The 7,811-nt window shown below is 49.5% G+C and overlaps 1 pseudogene; it reads left to right on the forward strand.

Moving 5' to 3' along the window:
- Positions 1 to 1,448: 1,448 nt before the first annotated feature.
- LOC149360083 (uncharacterized) lies at positions 1,449 to 6,195 on the forward strand (annotated as a pseudogene).
- The last annotated feature ends 1,616 nt before the right edge of the window (positions 6,196 to 7,811 follow it).

Below are 7,811 nucleotides of genomic sequence, written 5' to 3' on the forward strand. Positions count from 1 at the left end.
CAGTCATCTGGTTTCCAGGTCACCTGGAACTACCAGGAGGAAACGAAGCCGCCCACAGGCATGCCCGAGCTCTTCTATACCGGGCGTCTCCCCCTGATGACCATGAAGGGTGCCGTGACCTAATAATAGGTTTAGCAGTGTATGCTGACAATCTCGCGCCATACAGAACAGCCAGAAAGGAGTACCCAACACAACACAAATCCCTCAATAAGTTAGAAGAGAACACCCTTAGGAGACTACAAACCAACACATACCCAATGCCAGCTAAATTACACCAGTGGTACCCTACACTATACTCTCCGCAGTGCCCACACTGTGGAGAGGTAGCTAACCTCTACCATATGGTGTGGGCATGCAAATTTAATCCCTTAGTTGACCCCATTCCCAACCCCTCGGAGGAGCAGTGGGAGGCTATTCTGCTCAGCGATGATCCTGATCGTCAGCACTGGCTGGTGGGGAGGGCCAGCGCAGCCGCAGCAGCCAATGGACTACCGGACTAGGCGGCCCACCCACATGTTCTGAGAATACTGGACAAATAAAGATGTTTTTAATCAATCAATTCAAGGGTGTGATCAGCGGCTCATCATAACGGCGCCAATCCTTCATCACTTCGTTCAGGCCAGAATGAATGACTAGCCTTACTTCACAAAAAGACCAGGTCGAGTCTGGAGTTTGGTAAAAGGAGTGTTAGGGACTGAAGTCTTGTTAAAACCTTGAGATCGTTGCGCTTGCGTTACTCCGATGGTGATGAGGTGGATATGAGCTGCTGATATCAAGTTCCAGAATGTAACTATTGTAGCCTCCATGTCTTTGTTGGGCCGGTCCAATTTTCATAGAAATTTACGTGCGCCAGGGTTTCTGATTGTTCCTCTCCCTTGCAAAATGCCTGTAAGACCAGATTAGGTGCACGGTGTTCGACTTGCAGAGCTTGCATATCCAGCCGACCGCATCTGGTGGGACGGGGATAGTCTGCTTCCTGATAAGTTTGTTTATCACTCGATTGTACCAGCTCAATATAAAGGTTATTTTCTGTTAACATTGCTTTGACTGGCTCGCACTTTATTTAAGAATAGTTCGGCGGCGCTGCTGAGTCTTCATGGCGAACGTGCTTTCGTCCCCGAGATGGTCTATTGAGTTCGAGCTTTGAGTGCCCAGAACAGAGAATACCTTTTGGGAACCGAACAATGCAACTGAAACAAAGACGAAATACACTCAGCATCTCATCACTGACCCAGTTGCCTACGTTAGCAGAGCTTAACATGTTAACAGACATGTTAACAAACATGTTAACAGCTTAAGAGACGTTAACATGTTTCGAGAAGATCCAATAACGTCCCACAAAAAAAAATTAAACTGAAGTTCCAATTCGCACAAAATACTATACAACTTCGTTTTCATCGCCTTCTTCCAACTTACACGGAGCGCCGAAGGCATCCACGTGTCACGTTATGCGAGCAATGCATCGGCGCGAAGGCTCGAGACCCGTGCACGCCCTTGGCATGGCGTTTATCCAATGCGTTCCACCGAGCTGCGCCCTTCTGGCACCGAAGGTACTTTAGATCTTGCCCTAGGCCTTCCATCTGCTACCCGCGAAAGAGATGGTTCCAGCAACGAAGTCAACCGAGGTGCCAGTGCAGGTATGTTTCCTCTACAGAGCGTCGCTACACGCCTTTAAACTTCATCTTTCCAGTGTTCTGCAGCCACTGAACATTCGGGACAACCCGGTATCGGTCGTTCCAGGAGGTGTTCGTCATAGCTTTGTCAGGTATCTTGGAGGCCTGCAAATGATTCTCTACTTTTTTATCCAAGAGGGCAGAAAGAAATATTTTTCATGGCTGGGCAGTATGGCAGATGAGTGACACATCCTAAAGGTATCGGCGCACCTTCCCTCAGAGCTACACAATACGCTCATTTGAGCACACGCTTTTAGGTAAAACCCGATTTCTGCCAGAAAATCTCCTCTCGGAAGTGTATTTTGACGTTGAAGACATATGAACGTATACACACAATGTCAATGCTAGCACCAACCCTAAACCCTGGCCCTCAAGCTGCATCGAAATCACGAAGTTGCTTTCATGTTATTAAGGAAAGAAACATTTTTAGCGTGAACAATAATAGATATTTTTTCAGCGTGACGAGCACAGGAACAAGAAGAACGACAACACGGGCGTTGAACACTACTCTCCGTCTTCGCCGCGCTGGAAGAATATGACGAACAAGAGCCAACTCAGCTCACACTGCGTGCTATTGAAACAATACGTCAGTCAGCCACATCAACGATGTGCATGCAGCATTCTCCATATATTCTCTTCCATCTTATGCGTATATATGGAAGGAGTAAACTAAAAGCAGCTGAAACAAATCGCGTGACGCAAGCACGAGACACAGGCTCAACTAGGCATGCCGCGAAAAAGGCTATTAGTTGCTGCAGTATTCTTCCTGAGCATTAAATAATCGTTTGGTTAAGATGATTTGGAAGAACGCTTTATGGAGTTAGAATCTGATCAAGCCTGCTGTCGTTTTTTTTTTTTTCAGATGGCCATGTTCTTGTCTCCGCCCGAATCAATGGCGCCAAGCATCCAAGAAAGGCTCGCGGAGCTGCGAATGAGCTCCGTGTTGGTGGCGATGGCGAGCATGGGCCTCTTGTGCGTCGTAATCGCTCTCGGCGCCATGTACATGCTACCCTGGAAGCGCACTCCGTGCTCAACCATCGCCTGTGCAGAGTTTGCAAAGCTCCTGAAGTCATCGATGAACAGGTGCCACAAACATTCCTTTAGAAAACCTTATTTGAAGGGACTCTATAAAGGCGCTTTTCATGCTACACATCCTAGTTTTTGTTTTCAGAGACCTGACTCTAAACCACTAGGCTCGCTTAACCTTTTCATTTTGTTTCCAGTATTTTTTTCCGAGAAAAGTGCCTTCAACCAAGCTGCTAGCATTTCCCACGTTATAGCTCGACTTGTGACGTCACTGTGGACTGCAACGCTGCAAGCAGCGAACGCGATATTGATGACCTTCACCTTACGCCCTGCTTTTTGAGCCTACATCCGCACGTTTTCGTGTCCCGCTCACGTCAGGGTCTACCTTCCTCGACTCTCTTGTGACTTCACGATCACGTCGCCTGCACTATATGTGATTCGTTCACCCTAAAGCCACATTGTAAGAGATGCTTATAATATTTCTGAGATGAATGCATGTTACGTCATACTCAGGGCTTCGAACCCATCCAAAATTTTAGCGTGTACATACCCCGTTATAGCGCGGGGGCACGTCTTTATCCGTATACGGAAATCAGCACTGCTCCAATCGTCGCGATGCTTATGGACTATGTAGCACTAAGATATAACAGCTATTTATATTCACGGCCGCAAGTTCAAAGCATGGTAGCGCTAAGTCGGCTTAGTGGTTAACATCACTTGCTCAAGCTTGCATAGCAGAATGGTTATTTCTAGTATTCATAGTTAAATTATCCAGTTATTTGTCACTGGACCACATGTTGTGCCTAAATTCTTTCAAAACTCCCCTCGCCGCAGTGCATAAAGAGCATCTGAATAGTATGTTTGGATGAACGTTGCGAGTTCTTTCTGTATTACAGCGGCAGAGGATGCGTCAGCTCCCATCCTCATTGATCTTTTCACTTCTGTCCTTGTCTTGAGAGTGTTTCTATAAGCAACCTAGTGCCGGATCTTCAAATGGGGATTCCCTTGTCCTAGCTAGAACTTCAACAGTACAACTTTCGACAAATATGGTACGCAAGCGGCACTGCAAACTCTGGAATCAAGTGCGCGGCTTTTACAGTGTGTTCGAGTTCACTACAACACCGTTTAGCGCAGGGTTTCTTAGACACTGCCGTGATTTCAGCATGTGTGTGTTAGGAAACATGCCTCTTCATAATAATTATTAGGCCGGTTTTTCAAATCATACAATTACTAAATTAACTGCGCAGGAGTGAATAGGATATTTATCAACTGCATGTGTATTAAATGTTGCAAGCACAAATTTATCGATCACGTTTTTCACCCCTGTTGTTTCTTATTTTGTAGTGTATAACTTCTTCAGCTAAGTACTGCTTTTAACACTATGTTTGTTCGCAGTCACCTTTTCTTAACTGTACCGCTGCCGACAGCGAGAACTGCACAAGTTTTCACCGAGTTTTTATTGCAGTTGCTGTGTTTCATTAATTACCCCTGTTTTGCTTAAATGATACAGGAGGTCCCAGTATAATCACTGACTACGGGACCTTCTTCGGTATAAATGTTCCCACCTTATATATTCTTTCTTTATTACAGTAAATTCATTCCAAACCCCAGGTGGTCGAAATTTCCGGAGCCCTCCACTACGGCGTCTCTCATAGCCTTAGTCGCTTTGGGACATTAAACCCCACAAACCAAACCAAACCAGTAAACTCATTCCGGCTGTGAACAAAGAGCGTCGCATCGTTTCAGGTCCGCGAACCCCTGCAACAACTTCGGTAATTTCGTCTGCGTTGGCTGGAAGTACCACCACAGCGAGCAGTCGGTGCGGGTGCTGTAGTACAAGAACGCCCTCGAGATGCTCATGCGGGCGGCCAGGTACTTGCAGGTGCCTCCCAGCCACCAGAACGCCAAGCAGCAAGCGGCCGCCCTGCTCGCCACCTGCGACAGCGTCAAGAGCGGCGAGCACGACCAGATCGACATCGTCAAGCGGTACCTCGCCGAGGCCGGCGTCGTGTGGCCGGAGCGGCCTTCCAACCCGGACGTGATCAACATAGTCCTCTACCTCGACATCGAGCTGAACTGGGCGGCTTTCGTACGCGTCCGCGAAAAGGCAGAGCGCGGTCGATCGGTCGTTTCCATCACGGTAGCGCAGTCGTTGCACGTCATCCGGGAGACCAACTCTCACCTCTCGAGAGAGAGCAAGCGGTCCTACTTCGACACCCTATACAAACACTACTCGGGTTGGGAAAGCAGCAACGCCGCCTCCGAGGAGGCACTGGAAGCCGAGAGAGTGACGGCGCCGGTCGCAAACCTTATGGAGAAGGCCAAGTGAGAGCCCATAGACGAGGCGACTATGTTCCCAAGCGCCCATAAGTGGCGCGAAGCCCTCAAGATGAGGCTTCCAACGATGCCACCCTACGTCACGTTCGACATCAACAGGGCTCGGTTCCTCATGCACTTCTTCGACACCTGGAGGCAACGGGGAGATCGGATGATGCACATGTGCGTCTGGTGGAGCGCCGCACGGTACGCCGCGATGTCCGCCGGCAGGCAGCTGCTGAAGAACAACTACGGCAAGACGCCGGAGAAGGGCTTCGAGTTCCGCAAATTCTGCCTTATCATGATCTACCAGCACATGGGTTACCTGGTGTTCGCCCGCTTCGACCAGGTGGTCTTCTCCGCACGCGCCCGTGACAACGTCAAGAACCTTGTGTACGCGGTGCGCCGTAGCTTTATGGATCGCCTGGGAAAGAGGCAAGCGCTCGCACAAAAGCTGGACATGACGATGCAGTGGTCTTCGGGGGAGAGCGTCTTTTCAGTGCTCGAGCACCACCGCTATTTCGACTATGATGCACCCGCGCCGGGTTTCCCCGACATGAACCGGACGCACTTCTTGCCCAATTGGCGCAAGATGGCCAAGGCGTGGCGTTCGAGCGCCTTCGTCAAGGGCCAGCTGACCGCTAAGGACATCCTCAGCTACAGCTTCTTCAGCGTCGACTGTCTCAACGGCGACTTCGTGCTCTCACCGTTCGCGTTGTCCTTCCCTCTGCACGACATGGAGCTCACTGCGGCCCTCGAATACGACGGCCTCAGCAGCCAGGTGGCGCTCGCATCTGCCGTCATCTTGCTTCACCGCTACGACCAGCACGGCCAGAACGATTCGGAGACGGGCGCAGCCCTGCGCAGGACACTCGCTTGGGTCGAACGGTCGTTGCGGGGTCTGCCGGAGTCCCGGCACAATGTCCTCGCAGAGCTGGCCTCGCTGGAGGCGCTATTGCACGCCTTCCAGGCAGCGGACGGCAGCGACCACAGAGAGCTCGAAGGCTTCGGCGACTACACGGCGACGCAGACGTTCTTCATCGCCTGGTGTTTTATGCGCTGCGGCGAGGAAGACGACCCGTGCTCGCTGGCCTTGAGAAACGTACGCCGCTTCTCGCAGGCCTTCCACTGTCCGAAGCGCACGTTCCTTAATCCGTCCTCCACGTGCGAAGTCGTGTGAGCGTGGCTAGTTTGATCATATACGCAGACCCAGCGCGGACGAACGTAGGCGTGCTGTTGCGTGTGACTTTCAGAACAAGCGCACACTGTTCGGACCATCGTGAAAAATTTGCAGCACTTATTCTTGATTTCATTTCTGTTCTTAGCGCGCGTTCTGGTTTTTGTTTTTCTTATGTCGGGTTGAAAATTTTGCGTTAGCAACGGAGGGAGAACTGCTACTGCATGGCTTCCATGCTCTATGAACCTTATCTTGAATTAGTAATAGTCACAACGCTGTCTTTATACCCGGATCCATATTTATGCCCTTAAATACTTGTTCATGCTTGCGTTACCTTCTACTGTGGCCAATGGTGCATCGTGGTTTGATTTAGCGCAGCAGACCTGTGCGCACACGTATGCCTTCAGGAGACGAAGAGTACCATAACGGAAAGGTGACGATTAGGGCACCCGTGGACAATGAAAAGCCCCAAGCATTCCAAAGGTTGCACAGAACAGTTTGGGAACCTGTGCTTAAGTCGTATGTTTTGTGCAATGTGTGTACTTCGTTACTTGGACTATATACTATATTGGACCATGGTGAATCAAGCGAGTCTGTGCTCGGCAAAAAGATAATTTCAGAACACGTTTCCCAACAAATACCACTTATTCCTGGCGTTCACTGGGGCGCGATGTTCTCTACTACGCATGCGAAACGGTACAGTGCGCCAACTTCCAGTTTCGCCTCTCTGCCTGTGTCAACGCATTTTAAACAAAGATTCTGGCTCCAAAGCAAACTGAAAGATAACGCTTAGACTGGGGGCCCAGAGGGGGGTGGGGTACATAATTTCCGTGCTGATAATAGTTGGTTATAAAAAAATATGAGCAAAAATTAATTTCGAGCGAGGGATTTAAACGGTGATCTTGGCTCAACAGCATTTCTCAATGCCACCTAAAAGGGAACACAGAACCAGGGGATGATAAATGTTTCGCGTGCTGTTGATGCGTTATAAAAAAAAAGGAAAACTACCGGTATGCAGGAGATTCGAACCGCGGTCTGAAGCCTTCAAATCACACACAGCTAATTCGTCAGGCCACAGAAGCAAAGGAATTAAAGGTTAGCTGTTATTTGTACTCTTACCGTTCTAGAAAATATTTTGATGTTTTTTCGCATGCGCTCTGCAGAAGATCGCGAGCTGGCGGATGTCTGGCTCACGTGTTCATTCCTTTCGAGCCTCTCCATTTCTCCTCAAAAAAAAAATTGTACATATAAGGTTGTTAGCATTAGGAACCAACAGTTGTTCGCGCTACGTGTTGTCGGTGTCTTTACTCTGAGTCCGTTCCTTGGGCCTCTCAGAAGCCCAGTCACACGGATTGGTAGGCGACAGATTCCTGACGGCGGGAAAATCAGTCCCTTACTCACAGCCAATAGGAATGCAAGTTTTTCGCGCTGGCCCCTTGGCTCGTCAACTCTTCGTACAAAGCCCTGCGGTCGCACCGGCAGCTCTGTGGAATCGCGTGAGCAAGCATTCCTGCGCCGGCCTATTTCGCACGCTCTTGACGACAAACACCCCAGCGTGAACCTAAAATTAGAACTATTGTGAAGACACTATCCACGCAGTGTTGGTTTTTGGTTCCTAT

Source organism: Amblyomma mixtum, chromosome 2, assembly GCF_055824585.1.
Source record: "Amblyomma mixtum isolate Tamu chromosome 2, ASM5582458v1, whole genome shotgun sequence".
NCBI classification, from domain to species: domain Eukaryota; kingdom Metazoa; phylum Arthropoda; class Arachnida; order Ixodida; family Ixodidae; genus Amblyomma; species Amblyomma mixtum.